The sequence below is a fragment of the Erpetoichthys calabaricus genome, chromosome 1 (assembly GCF_900747795.2).
Source record: "Erpetoichthys calabaricus chromosome 1, fErpCal1.3, whole genome shotgun sequence".
Classification (NCBI taxonomy): Eukaryota; Metazoa; Chordata; class Cladistia; order Polypteriformes; family Polypteridae; genus Erpetoichthys; species Erpetoichthys calabaricus.
The window spans coordinates 274827318-274849104 of record NC_041394.2 but is presented as its reverse complement, the minus strand read 5'-3'; the positions used below and the strand labels follow the sequence as shown (position 1 = coordinate 274849104).

General features: G+C 40.5%; 1 protein-coding gene across 12 annotated transcripts in view; it reads right to left on the bottom strand.

The window, feature by feature from the left end:
* Window positions 1-21787, bottom strand: part of shank3a (SH3 and multiple ankyrin repeat domains 3a) — a 1882192-nt gene that overhangs the window by 1759667 nt on the left and 100738 nt on the right. The gene's annotated exons all lie outside the window — the stretch shown is intronic.

Here is a 21787-nt window from a genome sequence, read left to right as displayed (position 1 = left end):
TATTGCAAATTTTCTCAGGGTTCCTTTCAGTATTACTTCCGTTTGTATTAGGATTAAAATTCTTTCTTTTCTGACTAAGGTCACATTTCAAAGTGTGCTCTTAACTATTGCTTGACATGCTCACTTTCAGATGAAGAAAGTGTGTGTGCCCCAGTGAATTCATCTGTTGGTATTAAATAGTGGCATGTTATTAAAAGCGAGGGGACTCAGCAAGACTCTAAAGCATGACAGGAAGCTGGTTATCTCAGGCCGTCAGGAAACACCTTGCCAGAGTCTCGCTATGTTTCCCTCAGTTACAAAGGACAAGACCTAAAGTGACTGTAACTCTCCGGAACTCCATGGTTGCCTGTAGAAAAGACACCTCCCAGGTCACTGAGATAAGAATAACATTTGTGTAAGATGGATATGGGTATTTCAGTCAAAACTATGGAGAAAATATAGGCTCATTTTAAGGCATCTTTCACCAGCTGCCCTGTTTGAGACTGTACAGTATTTCAAGAAACTGCTATACCACTCCCTTATAGAGAGGGGAATAAGTTATAATGAAATCTAGTTACGTAATATTAGTAACACAAACTTAAACCTCTGTCAAAGTGTTTATTTTATTATTATTATTAACACAAAGGAAACAATTACTATGAATGGAGCTACAGTATATGAACTAGAGCAGGAGTGGCGAACTCCAGGCCTGGAGTGCTGCAGTTGCTGCAGGTTTTCATTCTAACCCTTTTCCTAATCAGTGACCAGTTTTCACTGCTAATTAACTTTCTCCCCATCACTTTAATAGCCCTGTTAGAAGAGTTCAGCCCTCTGAATTGATTCTTTTCTTTGTTAAATGACAGCCAAGCAGAAATGAGATGTGAAACGAGCTAACAGATGACCAGCTAAACTGGGGATTCAAACTCCAACCAATTTCACACCAATCACTTTCTTAACAAGAAGCCAATTCTTGCTGTTAATTAAACCCGTTATTTAATTTCATGGCTTGTTGCTGCTCTTATTCTGCCACAGCACACACTTCGAAAATTGTTGTTTTTCTGTTCTTTCTAAGAGCACCGTCAAAATGTTTTGGTGACCTGAGAGATCACCCTTACCAAGACCATCACCTCTCTTTAATTTCAGATATTGTGTAATGGGCACAGGGGAGCTGGGTATGTGGTGACTTGTTTTGTGTCTCATTATTGTTTGGCTGCTAATTACAGAAAAAGAAACAACTATGGGGCCTGAGTCAAGAAGTACAGAAGAAGTAATCAGCAGCAAAAACTGGTCACTAATTAAGAAGATGGGAAGAATGAAAACCTGTAGCTACTGCGGCACTCAAGGCCTGGAGTTCGCCACCCCTGAACTAGAGATTGTTTCATTGTAAAGACTGCATGCAATAAATGTTTCTGTAATCTAGCTATTGGATATCAAGATAGATAGATAGATAGATACTTTATTAATCCCAAGGGGAAATTCACAAATATTTTTTTTTTCAAAAATCTTTCTAAACTATATAATGCATCCACTGCTGAAGTATAACTTGCCTACATATTAAACAAGTGTGGGGGGAAAACAGCCACTTTGTTCAGTTTCAATGGCTTGAATAGTACAGTTGGGCCACTTTTGACAATGCTAGGGATAAGATGTTCTTCAGAATGTGTTTAAAAAAAGACAAATCCATTCAGTGAAGTTGAGAGTTAATTCTAGAGCAAATACTCTTTATGTGAAATTCAAAGATCACAAAAATGCATTGAAAACACTGTGAAGAGAGTCCTATAAAAGGGCTATGGATGGGATCAAAGATGTTATTGTGAAAGATCACCAAACTGTGTATTTAATTTCTAAAGAGGATATTCATAATTTAAAAGTACAAATCCTTTTTTAAATTAATAATATTTCAAAGACTGAAGCACCTCAAAGCTCTTACTGCTGGTTCTATCACCTGCTACACTACATATAGTAAATGCAAAATGAGCTTGCTGAATGGCACTATTCAGTATAAATTACACTACTGTTTTTTTGTATCTGTGCTTGCTGATGAGACCACAGTCATCTGTCAACTGATAGCTGTCTCTGTGGTATTCCAATAATAAAAGTAATAGCAGTGTGAAGCATGGTGCTAACATTTAGAAATTCAGAGCGATAACGATAATTCTGCAAACGAATCCACTGCATCCACTGGTAAAATAATTGGGCTTGGCAGTGACAGAGTATTGGTGTCCAACTTGAAAAGTTTTAAATATTTGAAGTTTAAGTGTATTATCAAGTGTACACAATACAATTAAACTCTTACTTGAATGTCTCCTCTGAATAATGACAGTAATACAATACCAACAAAACAAATATAAAAAGCAGAGCTGCTGATTAATCAACATTAAAATGTGCGATTAATGCACTAATTTAATCAGGTCAATCTGACCACAATTCATGCTTAATGAAGCAGTGCCAAAGGAATCCATTTCTATTAATAGCTCTTGGCCAATAGAGTCAGCACTTGTCCTTTATAATATCCATATTGGAACATAAAATACAGCATACCATATTGAATCAGGGGCGGCATGGTGGTGCAGAGGTAGCGCTGCTGCCTTGCAGTAAGGAGACCCGGGTTCGCTTCCTGGGTCCTCCCTGCATGGAGTTTGCATGTTCTCCCCGTGTCTGCATGGGTTTCCTCCGGGTGCTCCAGTTTCCTCCCACAGTCCAAAGACATGCAGGTTAGGCGCATTGCCGATCCTAAATTGTCCCTAGTGTGTGCTTGGTGTGTGGGTGTGTGTGTGCCCTGCCCGGGGTTTGTTTCCTGCCTTGTGCCCTGTGTTGGCTGGGATTGGCTCCAGCGGACCCCTGTGACCCTGTAGTTAAGATATGGTGGTTTGCATAATGGATTGTTGGATATTGAATCAGTAAGAGACACAATTTGACCTGTATTTTCATACACATCGTTTCATATATACATAAACTCTTCAAAGTGCAGAAAATAACATACTGTAACAACAATAAAAATCAAACCATTTATAGAAGCAGAATGAAAGAGTTTCATTTTCATGTCACGTTAACATTGCAGGCGGACAAGCACTGTGCACTGAGTGTGACTGTCCGTCAGCGTCACCTTTGCCATTATGCTGCATTCCCATATTGACGGTCATGAAAAAAGTCACATCGCAATGTACCGCGGAATGTGCAGAACATCTACGCATGGAAGTGTATGTGTCTGTCTGGCCTGGAAGTGAGAGGTGAAGTCGGGGTAAGGGCTCCACCTCCGAAGAAACAGAAATAACACAAGCAAGGCCAGCACGTCAGCAAAACGAAACCTCAGAAGAAAGACAAAGACACTTAGCCTCTAACATCGGCAAAACAGTGTCCCTTTTACTTTTCCTCCCACCGCTAATGCACAAACGAGGCAAGCATGTCAGGAAAAACGAATCCTCCTAGGAGAGAGATGCCCAGAGTAGTTGCTTTCAATTACCTGACATCTCTACATTTCAGTTTTGTTTCTGAAAATTTCAATAGTTTCTAGGACCGTAGGCTTTTTACAGCACAGGCTTACACAGCTAGTATATTATAACAATCCTGGTTGGTGAGGGTGTTCGTTGGTATTTTCTGTTCTGTTAAGCAACACTGTTCAATAAATAAAGAGTGTGTATTGCAACATACATGCAATACATGTCGTAAATGTAGGAAGGATGGTCCTTGCGTTTGTTTGAACTGTTAACATTTGAATTTGATGATTGCATATAGTGCTGAACTAACCACTCTGTACTATTCTTTCCTTTGCATGTCCTGGAGTACAAATGAAACAACACGATACAGCAACATGGAGACTGGCAAGATCGGAAAAAAAAAATCACGTGGTCACTGGTTACAAGCGCAAGATGTTATGGGAATGAATATGAATAATATGAATAGTGTTGCATTCGTGCCACAACGTTTTCCGAAATGTAACTATACAGGTCATAAAATGAATAATTCCAAATATCATATATACCTATGTCTCTGTTTTGTTTTTTTTTTTGACATCATAGACCATAAGGTGCATACTAATTCAGCGTGAGCAGGAACACTCAATAAAACTGAATAAAAAAAAATCAAGTGACGATGAGGTACGAAGAAGGCAGATTCACCAGCGTTTGTGTGTCAGCTTTTATCACTCCAGATCAGAGAAGGTCCAGTTCCATTGCCTCAAAACACCACTCACATCTACAGTTATTCCCAGTTTCAAATAAAAACTATCAACGTCAGATCCCTGGGTGGGGGTACGGTAGTATGTATCGTGATCGTGACTGAGAGAATAAAAGTGAAAATAAAACGGTAACTTCTACATGTACACCGTCTGTTAAGGACGCAAACCAAATGTATGTGTGTACTGTATAATATTAACATTAAGAGCAGCTCACTACTGAAAATGGCAAATATAGGAGGCAGTCGGGATCAAAACGGGGACTCTTGATTAGAAGTCAGCAAATCTTACTGCTACGCCACGGAAGCTGTTGTTTTATCCTTGAAAGTCCCAATGAGCACAGTGGCCTCCATCATCCGTAAGTGGAAGAAGTTCGAAACCACCAGGACTCTTCCTAGAGCTGGCCGGCCATCTAAACTGAGTGATCGGGGGAGAAGGGCCTTAGTCAGGGAGGTGACCAAGAACCCGATGGTCACTCTGTAAGAGCTCCAGAGGTCCTCTGTGGAGAGAGGAGAACCTTCCAGAAGGACAACCATCTCTGCAGCAATCCACCGATCAGGCCTGTATGGTAGAGTGGCCAGACGGAAGCCACTCCTTAGTAAAAGGCACATGGCAGCCCGCCTGGAATTTGCCAAAAGGCACCTGAAGGACTCTCAGACCATGAGAAAGAAAATTCTCTGGTCTGATGAGACAAAGATTGAACTCTTTGATGTGAATGCCAGGCATCACGTTTGGAGGAAACCAGGCACCACTCATCACCAGGCCAATACCATCCCTACAGTGAAGCATGGTGGTGGCAGCATCACGCTGTGGGGATGTTTTTCAGTGGCAGGGACTAGGAGACTAGTCAGGATAAAGGGAAAGATGACTGCAGCAATGTACAGAGACATCCTGGATGAAAGCCTGCTCCAGAGTGCTCTTGACCTCAGACTGGGGCCACGGTTCATCTTTCAGCAGGACAACGACCCTAAGCACACAGCCAAGATATCAAAGGAGTGGCTTCAGGACAACTCTGTGAATGTCCTTGAGTGGCCCGGCCAGAGCCCAGACTTGAATCCAATTGAACATCTCTGGAGAGATCTTCTAATGGCTGTGCACCGACGCTTCCCATCCAAGCAGATGGAGCTTGAGAGGTGCTGCAAAGAGGAATGGGCAAAACTGGCCAAGGATAGTTGTGCCAAGCTTGTGGCATCATATTCAAAAAGACTTGAGGCTGTAATTGCTGCCAAAGGTGCATCGAGAAAGTATTGAGCAAAGGCTGTGAATACTTATGTACATGTGATTTCTCAGTTTTTTTTATTTTTAATAAATTTGCAAAAACCTCAAGTAAACTTTTTTCAGGTTGTCATTATGGGGTGTTGTGTGTAGAATTCTGAGGAAAAAAATGAATTTAATCCATTTTGGAATAAGGGTGTAACATAACAAAATGTGGAAAAAGTGATGCGCTATGAATACTTTCCGGATGCACTGTATATTGAGGTGCCATGTCATGCGTTATATTGGTGGTCACCAAGTTCCCCTAGCTTTGGTATGGGATGGGATAGAGTGGCGTCCGATGTGACTGGACTCAGATATAAAACTCTTGCCATATAATGATGGTGACAATAAATATGAACATCTCTGTCTTTTCACCTAATTTGCTACTTATGCTATCTTTTTAAGTACATAATTTACATTTTCTGTTACGGTATTTATTTATTCATCACTGTACAAGACAAATGCCAGCACCTACTGAACCGCAATGCCTGGAAACATCTATATAGTGTGATATCTTACAACAACCCATCCAATGTCGCACAGTGATGACCTTCTCTTATTTAGTAACATTCTGACATTTCACTCCTTCCCATCCCACACATAAGCATATGTTGTTATAAAAGTGAATATATAGTTATTGTTTTCACCTAAATTCAAAAATAATAAGTATTAGTTGCAATTGTATTTTTAATACCTGAGTTTTGTTTTCGTTTGTGCCCTGAAAGTTTTCTCTAAATTTCTGTGCCTCATGAAAACCTGTACTCTGCCATGCAAAGATGTCACTAGGACAGTTTTTATGCCATTGTATTGAATTTAAGAGACAGCTTAGATATCAGTATTCCTTAAAATGAATTTTAAATTTAAGAAATGTATGACTGAGTACCCAACAGAGAAAGTAAACACATTTTCCTGGCAAAGCAAAATTTTCAGATATCATCCCAAAAAACAAAGTTGATCTTAATTCCTCAAGCTGTGATTTATTTATTTTTCTGCTACTGATTACATACTAACACTAGGTCCATCTGTAGATTCCGTTGATGCCGTACAGAAATACTAATATTTTGAAATTTGTTTTTATTGTGTAAAAATGCTAAAAGGATGAGTCAAAGTGGGGCTGTCTGATAAATGTTGTAGAGATATTATGCGTTAAGTTGCCAGTATGGGAAGTAGGAATCTATATCTAGAGTGTTGGAGTGATGACCTAAGAATTCATTGCCATGGATGACATGTGAACTGATCTGATATGATCAGTTACAGTCATTGTCATGATTGCCACAACTACATTATTAGCATCAAGCAGCATCCCCTGTAAAAAGTAAATATCTTTAAAAAGGCAAATCTGATCTTAAACACAGATAACCTTAAGATAACAAATACTGCATTACATAATTTACAATACTAGGGTAATGAAATACACTTCAAAGATTTTTAGTGGTCTTGTGATGTATTAAATTAACTTAAAATTGAGCACTCAAAGGTAATACACCCTAAAAGTAAAAAGTAAGAGTTTATTTCATTTAATGGTTACTGGTGTGATTAATATTCAACTTTATATAACAAATATAACCAAAGAAAGCATTATGCATCTTACGTTCACAACTATAGAAATTTTACAGAAAGAAAAAATGAGACAAAAGCATTCAGCCCAGGAAGTTTATTGTTATGAACCGGCTGAGTCTGCACTGAGATTATTGTGAAAAGGAGATCAGGAGGTAGAAGGGGAATTTAAAATATAAAGGGTATCTTAGAGTCATGAACAGCCTGACAAGCAGTGACCAAAACCAGAAAAACTAACAAGAACAGCAAACTAACTAGTTTTTGTTATAGTTGAGACAAACAAAAGAAATTCAGGTGGGTTTGGAACCAGGAAAAGAAAACAGGTTGAAGATCAAAGTGAAAGTCACTGCTAGAAGGACAGAGTGATCGACAATAACCAAGCCAAAATCATCAAACAAACTCGAGTAGAAAAAGAACATGCAAGAAAATCAAAACCAGAAAATCAGAATAAAGCAGCATGACACATTGCAAAGTTTTTTTGTTTTTTTTATATGCAAACATGGATGACAAGATTAATTTGTGCTAGCATATAACGTATTATGATAATTGTGTCACACAAAAGCACTGCCCCAACAGTGAGGGTTAGCATCTTGACAACCAGTCATCAAAAATAGAGCCATGCATCGAACAGCAAAAAAGCAATGCTATAAATTAGGTACATTCACAACAATATTAAGGCAAAGTCCAAAATTCAAAGCAGCTTTCAATAAACTAACCAAAACTTCTTACCAAAGAAAACATAAGCACATGCAGCAAAGATTTGTTTTCAGAATCTCAAAGCTATGATACAGTGAAAGCTGAGTTGTCATCTTAAATAGATGACACATCACATTATAGCAACCAACCTAGCATATTGAACACAATATGTACAAAAAAAAATCATAACATAAGGCACTATCAGCAAAACAGAATTAAAAAGTGGTAATGAAATGACATCACTTTTATAACAATATGATAAACAAATAATACAAAATCTCAATAATAATTCAAAATAAGATGTATAATGTACAATAAGTTGCACAACATTTGTTAGGTTACTTATGGTTAATCCATCTCACCGTTGCATTTAGATCATTTACAAAAGCTGGATTATGAATTGCTGCCTACGGATTGCTTCCTAGCCCTAACCCTGTCATGCATGCACATCTATTTAATTTTGACTACAATCCTTACATCCATGTTTTACTATCAGACAGAATCTCTTGCCCTAATATTATGGAACCCTTTAAGAATTTGGAGAAACTGCATTAGGCTCCCGTGTATCCATCTTTTTCTAACACTGAGGAGCTTCATTTACCATCGCCTAAAAGACATATGTTCTTTACTCATAAATTGCACCTGATGTACTTGTTAAGAAATAAAAGTAGAAATTAATCTGGATTGGTTTTATTACAAATTCTAATCCCAAATAATGATAATTATCTAATTAAGTATGCCACTGTTATATTTACATTGCCAATCATATACTTTATTGTTAAAATTCCTTAACCCTCTACTGTAATAGGTTTTTTGTTTAGTTTTTTTTTTGTTCATTTCGTCTTATACGATTTCTCATATTAGAAATTTGTTAGTTTTCGCATACCCCTTGGGGTCAGAGTGCAGGGTCAGCCATTGTACAGCGCCCCTGGAGCAATTACAGGTTAAGGGTCTTGCTCAAGGGCCCAGCAGAATAGGATCTCTTTTGGCAGTGACGGGGATTCGAACCGGCAACCTTCAGGATACCAGCGCAGATCCTTAGCCTCAGAGCCACCACTCCACCCCAAAATAGGTTACACAGTAAACTAGAATGATGTAGCAAGGTGAGGCTAAAAAAAGGAGAGAGGAAGAGAGATAGAGAGAGAAAAAGAGAGCCTGCCACTATGTAATATAACATTCATGGAGTTATGTTTAGAAGTTCGCTTGCTCACTTGAAGAATGAGAACTTCCCTTAGCTCAGATGAGAAAACTGGAGCTTTCTGACTCAGAGGCCCAGCGTTTGCAGCAAGCCTTTCCTTGTGAGGACATTAAACAGAGGATGCCCTGAGAAATGTCCAACTGGTGACAAATATAATCTTGATATGTGACCTAAAATATACATATAAACATTTTTTTTCCTGCCCAGATTGGTACTGTAGCATTTTCAGAACTATGTCACATACACTCCAATAATCAAAATTCAGGTTTAAATACCACTCAGTTTGTTACATTTAACAGCGCCTTTCCTGTCAATAAAACAATTATATATAATCATTTTTGTTCTATTTCTGCTCTTGCCGATATACTGTATATGCAGAGAAAAATCAGAACTATAATGCACCTTAATATTATTGGTAATTAACATTTGTTGATATTCTGAGAGCCTCAAGGATGCAAGGCCAACTAAAAAAAAAACAAAATAATAGTATGTGGGAAAGCTGGAAAATAAGAAGACATACCATTAGTAAAGGTTAACTTCTATTCTGCGAATTTATCTGAAAAATATGGGACTGAATACAAGAAAGAAAGGTTAAATCATGCACAGGGACACAGGGTTGATGGTTTGCATGAAACACACTGTTATGCACGTGTGTCTGTAGATCACACTCAGTGCTTGTCTAAAATAGGTAATACCACCTTGGGCCTAGGCGCTCCCACTAACCTTCTCCTCTTCTTTTCCTTCCAAGGCATTGAGAAGACCCTGCCAATGACAATTTATTCCGACCCTTCCAGTCTTCTGGCTTTAACACTAGAATCCCTGAAGCCTACGAAAAAAACCTTAAATTCACTCGTACCACTCCATTAGTGTCTTTTGTTTTGTAAATATGTCAATCAGCACAAGCAGCAAGCAGCCTGCTATCCCAAAACCACAACTCGGAGAAAAAGTTCTCCCAGCTCAAGGCTCTTCATCTGGGTGTGAGGTGCCTGGAATTGTAGAGGGTAAATAATATTTTGTTATTTGGAACACATGCATTTCATGTGTGTTCCATGTCTACAATGATCTATGTAAATGTAGGATGATAGGAAATGTGAGAAAACAAGAAATGTTGAACACATAGCTAAAACAGAAACTTTTTTCATGTTATAGTACTAATGACAAAATTTTGACATGCAATGTATAATGTGTGAAGACTGAAGTCCAAATATCAAATAAACACTTTCACAAAAGGTGACTCTCCACACTAGTGTTCAGATCGGGCAGTGCCATGCTGATACTTCAGTATGTGAATAATGATACAAGAATGCAGTCAGACTTCTTTTTTTGGGCACATACACCATCAGGTCTAAACACTAGTGTGGAGAGTCACTTGCATACTGAAGTGTCTATAGCTGCAGGTGGAAGCTGCCGTTGCACTTTTCATAACTGATCTTTTCCTGAATAAGGACTGACAGTGCATATATACTTTGTTAGCATGCCCGTGTTGATCAAACGTAGGAAGGTCTGCAGTCTACTTGTGACTTTACGCTGTAGGAAGATAAGTAAATAAATATAAGTAAACAACATGCGTTTCTATAAGTAACATATACATGTTTTTCATATAAAGACCATCAAGAAACATGTGTATGGTGATTGACTAGCAGGATGACAGCCATCTTTCACTTTTATGCCTGGTGCAGCTGCATTATTCTTATGTGTGAGTGGATGTTTCTTGTGGGGAGGGCTTCGGTTCTCTTTCTCCAATGTAGAACACTCATCCTCATCTGAGTTCAACTCTGTTATAGCACGTCTTTATTTGAAAACAGCAGTGTCAGATTGGGGGGAGCGTGAACATGACTGAGATAATAAAACTGAATAAAAAAAAAACTCTAACCTTTACAAATATCATAAACTAGCAAAATACCCGCGCTTCGCAGCGGAGAAGTAGTGTGTTAAAGAGGTTATGTAAACATATATATACATATACATATCTACATATACACATATCTACATATACATATATATATACATACATATACACATCCACATATACATATATATACATATACAAATTTACACATCTACATATATATATACATATGTACATATATATATACATATAAATATATACATATCTACATATACATACACATATACATACAGTATATACATATGCACACATATATATATATATATAAATAAATACATACATATATACATACATACATACATTCACATATATATATACAGTAATCCCTCCTCCATCGCGGGGGTTGCGTTCCAGAGCCACCCGCGAAATAAGAAAATCCGCGAAGTAGAAACCATATGTTTATATGGTTATTTTTATATTGTCATGCTTGGGTCACAGATTTGCGCAGAAACACAGGAGGTTGTAGAGAGACAGGAACGTTATTCAAACACTGCAAACAAACATTTGTCTCTTTTTCAAAAGTTTAAACTGTGCTCCATGACAAGACAGAGATGACAGTTATGTCTCACAATTAAAAGAATGCAAACATATCTTCATCTTCAAAGGAGTGCGTGTCAGGAGCACAGGCTGTCAGAAACAGAGAGCAAAGCAAACAAATCAATAGGGCTGTTTGGCTTAAGTATGCGAAGCACCGCGGCACAAAGCTGTTGAAGGCAGCAGCTCACACCCCCTCCATCAGGAGCAGGGAGAGAGAGAGACAGATAAAAACAAAGAGTGAAAAATCAATACGTGCCCTTTGAGCTTTTAAGTATATGAAGCTCCGTGCAGCATGTCGCTTCACTAAGCAGCTGCACACAGAAGGTAGCAACGTGAAGATAATCTTTCAGCATTTTTAGATGAGCGTCCGTATCGTCTAGGTGTGCGAACAGCCCCCCCTGCTCACACCCCCCTACGTCAGGATCAGAGAAAGTCAGCGCAAGAGACACAGAGAAAAGTAAGTTGGGTAGCTTCTCAGCCATCTGCCAATAGCGTCCCTTGTATGAAATCAACTGGGCAAACCAACTGAGGAAGCATGTACCAGAAATTAAAAGACCCATTGTCCTCAGAAATCTGCGAACCAGCAAAAAATCTGCGATATATATTTAAATATGCTTACATATAAAATCCGCGATAGAGTGAAGCCGCGAAAGGCGAAGCGCGATATAGCGAGGGATCACTGTATATAGCAAAATAGCCACGCTTCGCAGCGGAGAAGTAGTGTGTTAAAGAGGTTATGTAAACATATATATATACATATACATTGTAGCAGATAAGGCTTTTGTCCACCTCTTGAACTCTCAGGTACCACTCTGAACACGAGGTAAAAGTACAACAATATTTTATTTTGTTGTCACGTGCACAAAGCACTCCACCCACCACACTATTCATAAATCACAATACTCTCTCTCTCAAAAACAATCCTCCTCGCCCAGACACGTCGCCACCCTACCTCCCAGCTCAGCTCAGTGTTCTGGGCTTCCCACAATCCTTTTATAGCCCCTGACCCGGAAGTGGTTCCTGGCCAAACCCACAAGTCCGTTTTCCTTCCGGGTCAGGCCAAACAGTCCTCTTCTTCATCCCGGGAGCACGTCGCTTCCTCCGGTCACGTGACCGTGACGCACTCCCGGGTTATAGGGCACGCAAGAGCCCACTAGCCCCCCTACAGCAACTCCCGGTGGCCCCCAAGGTATCCAGCAGGGCTGTGTATATAAACTACAGAGTCCATGAGGCCCTGCTGGAAGTCGGGGCACCATCCTGCTGTCCGGAGGGCTCCTCCTAGCGGCCTGGGGGTGGCGCCCGGAGTCCATAGCCGGTCGTCCATCACAGTCCCTCCTCCTTAGCAACGACCAGTGGGGCGGAGCGTTGATTCCCGCGAGGGACGTCTTCCTCCAGGAGAACGCTTTATCCGGACCGTGGTTCTGTTGTCGAGATCCCCCAGCGAACCTTGGGGGAACAGTGTATCTGCTATCCCACCGCTCCCCTGTCCTCCGGGGACAACTTCTCCACACGTGGCCCGGTTGCCGGCAGTTGTAGCACCGCCGATGTCCTCCTGGTGTCCTCTCTTCCTGAGACCTGAAACACCTCAGGAATTCAGTCAGCTCCACCCTGTCCTCCACCAAGGAGGGGTTAACGGCCACTTTGCTGCTCTCTGCCCTTTTCTTTAATATGTCAGGAGACCCACGTGTTAATTCGGGGATCTCCTGCTTTCTCTGGGGCTTGTGCACAGCGTGAGGCTCTCTATGGAAAAGAGAGAGCCTCTTTGCTGTTTGCACACCCGTTGTCCTGTGTAAAGTCGGAGGCGGCGTCATTAGTACCACATCGCTCCGGGTAACAGCACTATCCAGCCGCCCTGGTTCGATTGGCACTTCCTCCGCCCCTCCAGTAACCAACAACAACCCCCTTACTTTATTGGTCGGGGTCTGGAGTGGCGACTCGCTCCGGCAGGCCACGTCACATGCATGCCTCCGAACGATCGCTTCCTCCCCCGGCCAATCAGTCATGGTGCCACACTCCAGTGTCGGGTTCACAGTGCTTTGGCAGCCGCTACTTATTAAATGCGTTGCCGATTCACACTGTGTCCCCTTATGATATACGGTACAGAGAGCACCTACCTGCACCGCCGCATTAATTGAGGCCGGGGCTTCATGGCCTAAGCGCCGAAGGTATTCTTTCAGTCTTATCAACGGCGCTTTGACTGTGGCTCCCAGCTCCTCCAGACGTTTCCTCAAGTCCTCGATCCCCTGAAAGAAACTCATTACGGGCTTGAGTACCTCTTCGAGATCGCGCACCATATATTCAGTTAATTCGGCCGGAGGTACGTACATTTCCTTATTTTGGTCACCTGCCGACCGGGAACCAATGAGCACGTCCACTCCTGGCACGTGCTCTGCTGGGCTTCGCAAGGTCTCCTGGGACTTGGAGTCTTCTGAGGGACGGGTGGCTGCAACAAGCCGACTGAGGTCTGCCTTTTTTACTTTAACGGCAGATCCTTCAGTCACATCCCGCCCCTCTTTACCTTTATATAAAGTTGGCACTGCTTCGCTCGCCGCCCCCTTCCCCTTCAGGGAGCGCAGACGCGTTGGGGAATTATTTACCTCACCGACGGCTCGAAACTGACCTTTTTCCTGGTTGCCATCGCGCGAGGTCACGTGGACATCGTCAGCGTATGGGCTTCCTTTTTGCGGACGCCTAGACTGGCTTGCTTTCTTTTCCTCGCGGCCATCTTGTCTAGGTGTGAGGCGGGCGTGCTCTTTGTCCGCTCCGTGCAGACAGGCCTCTGCAAAACAAGAAGAAAATACTCCCGGCGGTTCGGGCATTTTTCCAGCACATACCTCGGAACGTAGGCGATCTCGCTCCAACTCCCTGTAGTAATCTTCGGGAGTTGCCATCCGGTAACGTTCCGACTGCCGCCCTGCTCGGGTTTGCGTGGCCTTAAGCTGCTCCCGATCTTCCTCACTGCCCGTCAGGTAAGCCCACAGCGTCTCCACCGGATCTGGGACAATAGTCTTCTGGGCAACTCCAGCCTTCTTCCCAGTTTTCTTCCCCATACTGGTCTGTTGTAGAGGACAGCTCACAGCTGCAGTGCTCTTGGTCGCGGGTGGGGTTTTCACCTCCGCAGTTTCATGAGGGACCTTCGTAGGGTTCTCTGCCACAACGAATTTTATTTTAAATGCAGATCCTCTGCCACCGGACGGCCAGAGTATCCTGCCAACTACGCCAGTGTAGCAGTTAAGGCTTTTGTCCACCTCTTGAACCCTCAGGTACCACTCTGAACACGAGGTAAAAGTACAACAATATTTTATTTTGTTGTCACGTGCACAAAGCACTCCACCCACCACACTATTCATAAATCACAATACTCTCTCTCTCAAAACCCATCCTCCTCGCCCAGACACGTCGCCACCCTACCTCCCAGCTCAGCTCAGTGTTCTGGGCTTCCCACAATCCTTTTATAGCCCCTGACCCGGAAGTGGTTCCTGGCCAAACCCACAAGTCCGTTTTCCTTCCGGGTCAGGGCAAACAGTCCTCTTCTTCATCCCGGGAGCACGTTGCTTCCTCCGGTCACGTGACCGTGACGCACTCCCGGGTTATAGGGCACGCAAGAGCCCACTAGCCCCCCTACAGCGACTCCTGGTGGCCCCCAAGGTATCCAGCAGGGCCGTGTGTATAAACTACAGAGTCCATGATGCCCTGCTGGAAGTCGGGGCACCATCCTGCTGTCCGGAGGGCTCCTCCTAGCGGCCTGGGGGTGGCGCCCGGAGTCCATAGCCGGTCGTCCATCACAACATATATACACATATCTACGTATACATATATATACATATATATATATACACATATCAACATATATATACATATATATATACACATATCAACATATATATACACATACATATACACATATACATAAACACACACGTATACATCCATCCATCCATCCTCTTCATGTATACATATATACATACATACATAGTGCGTTGTAACACGGGCTGTGATTGTTACATGGGAGGGAGACGACAAATCACAGCTTCCCGCTTTCTAATCGGGCCTGTGATTGGTGCTTTGACTGATGCCCAGATCCCACAGTATTTCCCCTTAGGAGAGGCTTTAGGCAAGTGTAATTGAATAGTGGTGCTGCAAGTTCAGCTTTACACCTGTTTTTAAGGCTTATTGACTGAAAGGGGCTTTCATGAAAAAACTTAGGGCTTTGCTACAGGATACACCCTCCACAAGTTAAGGAAGTAAAAATAAAGGTATATATTTCTGTTTTATTGAAACCTTTTAAGTTTGTATGCGGGCGGCATGGTGGCGCAGTGAAAGGTGCCAGTTAGGAGACCCGGGTTCGCTTCCCTGCGTGGAGTTTGAATGTTCTCCCCGTGTCTGTCTGGGTTTCCTCCGGGTACTCCGGTTTCCTCCCACAGTCCAAAGACATGCAGGTTAGGTGCATTGGCGATTCTAAATTGTCCCTGGTGTGTGGGTGTGTGCGCCCGGCAGTGGGCTGGCACCTTGCCCGGGGTTTGTTTCCTGCCTTGTGCCCTGTGTTGGCAGAGATTGGCTCCTGTATTTAGGATATAGCGGGTTGGATAATGGATGGATGGACATCAGTATGCATAGCCCTATTTGCCCGTTTTCGTTTTTTTTTCTTTCTTCAGTAATATTTCAGTAAACCCAGAGCTTGTCAGTTCAAATCCTGGTACTGACACCACTGTGTGACCCTGAGGAAGTCACTTCACCTGCCTGTGCTGCAAAAAACAAAAGTAATGTAACAAATTGTACCTCAGATGTTGCAAGTTGCTGGAATAAAGGCATAAGTAAAATAGATAAATATGTATTATACACATAGGAACTATTCATTTATTTTCAGTTAAGTCATCTGCAGCAAACCTTTATAAATGAGGGTTTCTCCTTTTTAGATAGTGCAAACTGTTTCTTCTTCATTGACGTTTTCTCTTGGAGAGCTTTTTTCATTTCATTGAAAATTAAATCAGCAGCTGCCAAAATATGTAGCTTTCTTATTAATTTTTCAACATTGTGTAAAATAAATTTATAAAGTAACATAAAAGGTTTAAATACTGGTTATCCTTTTACACTAAAATATTACTAAAGAGATACAAAAAAAAGTAAAATGCATATGTTGTTTTTCTTTAAGGAGATTAAATATTACTGAAGAAAGAAAAAAAAACTAAAACAGCCAAATGGGGCTATGCATACGAACTTAAAAGGTTTAAATAAAACAGAAATATATACTTTTATTTTTACTTGCTTAACTTGTGGAGGGTGTATCCTGTAGCAAAGCCCTAACTTTTTTCGTGAAAGCCCGTTTCAGTCAATAAGTCTTAAAAAAAGGTGTAAAGATATTGACAATAAGCTACGCAAACCCAGCAAGACATGGAATCGTTTAAATCAAGTATCATTACATCTTCCTTTCTTAAAGAGAAGTAAGGCAGTACTTGTAAGCTTACATATATATATACTAGCAAAATACCCGCGCTTCGCAGCGGAGAAGTAGTGTGTTAAAGAGGTTATGTAAACATATATATACATAAACATATATACTTATATATACATATCTGCATATACACATATCTACATATATATATATACATATACACATCCACATATATATACATATATCAACATATATATACACATACATATACATACATACATACATACACACACACTATATATATATATATATATATATATATATATATATATATATATATATATATATATATACACATACATATATATACATATACATATATACATATCTACATACATACACATCTATCTATCTATCTATCTATCTATCTATCTATCTATCTATCTATCTATCTATCTATCTATCTATATATCTCGATCTATCTATCTATATATATATATCTCTACTATATAAATATACATCCCCGTGCTTTGCAGCAGCGAAGTACTGCTTTTAAATTTTTATTAAGAAGAAAACCTTTTTAAATTGAGTGAAAATATACCAATAAAAATTTGTTAAGGATCTGTTTTTTTGTGAAGCTGACTTCACACAGCCTCTCCGCTGTTTTATAAACGAACGTCATATAAGGTCTTCCTTTTTCGTTGCTTTGCCAACGGAAGCAGCCTTTTTATTTAATCCTGTTTTTACGATTGTTCTGGTATATCACGTTGTCAGTTCAGCACTCCGGTTGTAATATGACCAAGCTGTGCAAGCACACTCTTGAGAATGCAACGTATAGTTGTACAGGAGAAAAGCAATCTTGCCCGAAATCAATGGCAACCTTTTGTAGGTCTATGAACTTAATTTAAACTTTAGGTTTACAGGGTGCTTTCTTTCCGAAGTACCTGCACTCATAAATATGTCTGTATGCGTCAGTCGCTCAAATCCCCGCCGTTCACACCGGCGAAGTTCTGCTTTTAAATTTTTATTAAGAAAAAAAGAAAACCTTTTAAAATTAAGGGAAAATATACCAAAACAGTTTGTTAAGGATCTGTTTTTTTTGTGAAGCTGCCTTCACTCGAGTGATCACTTCGAGCTTTAAGCCTGACAAATCACCCCGTAAATGCACACGTTTAATTGCACATCTGTTAATATGTATGCTTACAAAGTATTAAAAGACACTCAACAATTACACAGTATTAAAAGACACTCAACAATTAACGTCATTTACCTTCGTTCCCGCGTTTGACTCGTGCTGTAAATCTCTTCCTTTTTTTCACTTCACGTGATTACGTAGGAGGCGTAATACGTGATAACGCGATACGTGACTCCGCCTCCTCCATTAGAGTATATGGACAAAAAACAGGTACCAGTTATGACCATTACGTGTAGAATTTCGAAATGGAACCTGCTTAACTTTTGTAAGTAAGCTGTAAGGAATGAGCCTGCCAAATTTCAGCCTTCTACCTACATGGGAAGTTGGACAATTAATGATGAGTGAGTCAGTCAGTCAGTGAGTCAGTCAGTCAGTGAGGGCTTTGCCTTTTATTAATTAGTATAGATTTACAACGGCCGTTACAAACTCAGATCAAATCTATGTTTTTATTGTATAATAGTAACAATAAGAGCAGCTCACTACCTAAAATAGTAATTCTAGAAAGAGGCCAAAATTGAACCCACAACCTCCCGATTATGACTCAGCAGTTCTTACTGCTGCACCACCCAAGTGGTCATGTCAGCATTGTACCCTAACCCAATTTCTTTTTCTTCGGTTATATTCTTGAATAAAGGCACACTTGTTTTGTTATACGTGTACCTTTTGTGAAAGTGTTTATTTGATGTTTGGATTTCAGTTTTTACACAATACATTTCATATCAAAATTTTGTCATTAGTACTATAACATGAGAAAAGTTTCTGTTTTAGCTATGTGTTCAACATTTCTTGCATTTCTCGGATTTCCTGTCATTCTACATTTACATAGATTGTTGTAGATACGGAACACACATGACATATATTTCACCACTGAAATTGAGCTTTCTTTCCTTCACATTTAAAATTTCAAGCATATCTAACAGGTAGAGAGTTTTGTTGGATTAGCTGACCATTTATCAAAGCATAGATGTTGTCACACACATGTGCATTTGAGACAGCTAGAGGGCTTAAATAATAGAAGTACCATGCCAGACGAGGGGTTGGCGAGCTGCACTAACTTTCTCCGTCCTCTGCAGACTATCCTCGGGAAATCCAAATAGGTACTGGCGCCATTGATGATGTCACTGCCGGTACCAGCGCCATTGATAATGTCAGTTATGGTACTGGCGCCATGGATGATGTCACTTCCGCTCCCGGAGATGCCACTTACAGCACTGGTGCTCCGGCTGACATCACTTCTGGTCATGACAACATCACTTGTGGTGCCGGTCCAGATGACATCACTTCCGGTCACGGCCTTTAAAGCCACTATTTTACCAAACTCAAATCAGTTCTGTTTTGGCCATTGTACCATTCACAACTCAAAAGAAAATACCCATTTTGCAGCCAGGGATATTATATGGGTGGCTGCCCCAAACCTTTGATGTTTCCTATGTCTTATTGTGACAGTGGCGTAGTCGGCAGGATGACATTAACTAGGTGGGAGAGTACCAGGGCTGTGTTTCTGAGTGGGGGGGTTCGTCCCATGATCCGGAATGACCTGGTGCAGGCTCCGCTCCCAACATACTTATCCGGGCTATCCAAGAAACATAGGGAGAATATGGGAGAGACACACAGAAGTGGGCTGGTTCCTATGGGGGAAGCGAAGGGGACTTGTGCACTCTTGGAGGAGTGAACTGTCCCTCCCACTAGAGTAAAGACCCTAGATAAATGTGGGGCATCCCCAGACCAGCAGGAAAAGAAAATAATATTATATGGGTGGCTACCCCAAACCTTTGATGTTTCCTGTATCTTATTGTGACAATGTATAGATGTGGAGTCCCATAGGCATTAATTCGTGGCTCATTTTTGTTTTCTTTATACACAACCCAATGGGGGTTGATGTTAATTTTCACAGTTACTCAGATGATACACTGCAGTATTTTCATTTAATATACTGTATTAAATATATAATGTGTACTATAAACATGACCATTAACTGTTCTTTTACTAATGAACTTCTAGCTCTTCTTGCATGTTTTAAATTGGCTCAACATATTAATTTTCCCCATTCATATTCGCAGTCTTATAGTAGACTTGACCTGCTCTTTTGGTCATGATGGTATCTGGTCTCTAATTCATTCAATAGTTTTGTCCCTTTAAAGCCTAGGCTGTTGCCAGATTTTGACTCCTTTCCTTGGTTTTGTCCAGAGAGAGGAAATTTGAAAGAACTGGCCATGATCTTGAACACCGATAGAAGAAAACTGGTCTATACAAGAAAACTGGTCTCACTGTTTATTTGTTAGGCTACACTGAGCATATGCTCAAGTATACGGATGCTCTAAATAAAGATTGTTCGTCTTACTACTCCTCTGTTATAAACAAGGGCAGCAGTAACCTCAAGACTTTTTTTCTTATTATAAACAGACTTAGTTCTGTATGACACTGTTATGCTTTTCTGAATTTAAAAAAAGTTAGTAAAATATGCTAGCAGTTCCCTCCAGTTAATCCAGCTCTTCTCACCCATGAATCCCAGTGTCCTTAAGAAATCTGGTCTTGATTCTTCTATTCTTGACAACTTCCTGACTATTTCAAACCTCTCTTTCCTAGCTAAGTTGTTGGAAAGGATAATTAATAATTATAATTTTTTTAATAATTTTTTGCATTTATATAGCGCTTTTCTCACTACTCAAAGCGCTTAGCAATTGCAGGTTAAGGGCCTTGCTTAAGGGCCCAACAGAGCAGAGTCCCTTTTGCCATTTTACAGGATTCGAACCGGCAACCTTCCGATTGCCAGTGCAGATCCCCTAGCCTCAGAGCCACCACTCCACCTACCTCCACCTCCACTCCTCCTGAAGGATGGTTGCTTCACACCTTTAAACATTTTTTTCCAAGCATACTCTTTTTGAACCTTTTCAGTTTGGTTCACAACACAGAAGAGACCTCCTCCTGTCTGTTTATACTGGTAAGCTCACTATTTTCATTCTCATTGAACTTTGTTCTTTAATACTGCAAAATCACAACTTTCTTCACATTTCTTTCTCTTCAGTTGGTATTGTTGGCACAGCATTTTCTTATCACTTCTTGGCACTTCTTATCTAACTGATAGTACATAATCTCTCCTGGACAAGAGAAGTGCTTCCATGTTACTCAATATGTGCCCCAGGAATCAGTTGTTTGTCTCCTTCTTTTTTAAGTAATATGAAATTACCATGATTCTTTGGTACCTTGGATACACATGATAGAACTAGTCAGTGAATTAGTGCTGTGGATAGAGAGAAACAATGAAAAATAATATCATTCTAACTTTTCATGGTACACAGAAAATATATGACAATTGTTTGTGTGTATGTGCTTATCAAGTATTTAGAGTATTCTTCCTTTTCATAAATAAATTTGTTGCTAGAAAGTGTTCAGCCTACTGACTGCTACCCCTGCTGGGAAATTTTATTGCTCATGAGTGGAACAATTGAAGAGGTTAGTCTGCTTGATCTGAATCTGAACGGTGAATTGTTGGATTTTTATGCTAGTCATGGATTGAGCACAAGAAATAAAACCTTTAAATGCAAGGTTGCTCATTTTGTGCATGACCCCTGAAGCTAGTTTGAACTAATATTCTCAGAAGACTGTTAAAAAATACATTTTCAAAAACGATCTCTTAAGGTTTGCTTTTGTTTAGTATTCTAATTTTCTGTTTTGAAAAAGTATGTTTGCCTGTAGCACATAGTTAAACTGGGGAGGAATGACCTGGTACAGTACTCCAGCAATTCCGTGTGAATAGTAATTAAAGGAATAAGAAAGTGTGACGATTGTGCCTTACTTAGAGGAGAAAGAAAAGCTGTCCTTAAAAGGACAAAAGGTAAGAATATCCTTAAATTAGCATTAAGGGGGCTAGTCAGAAAATTGAAGACTAGGAA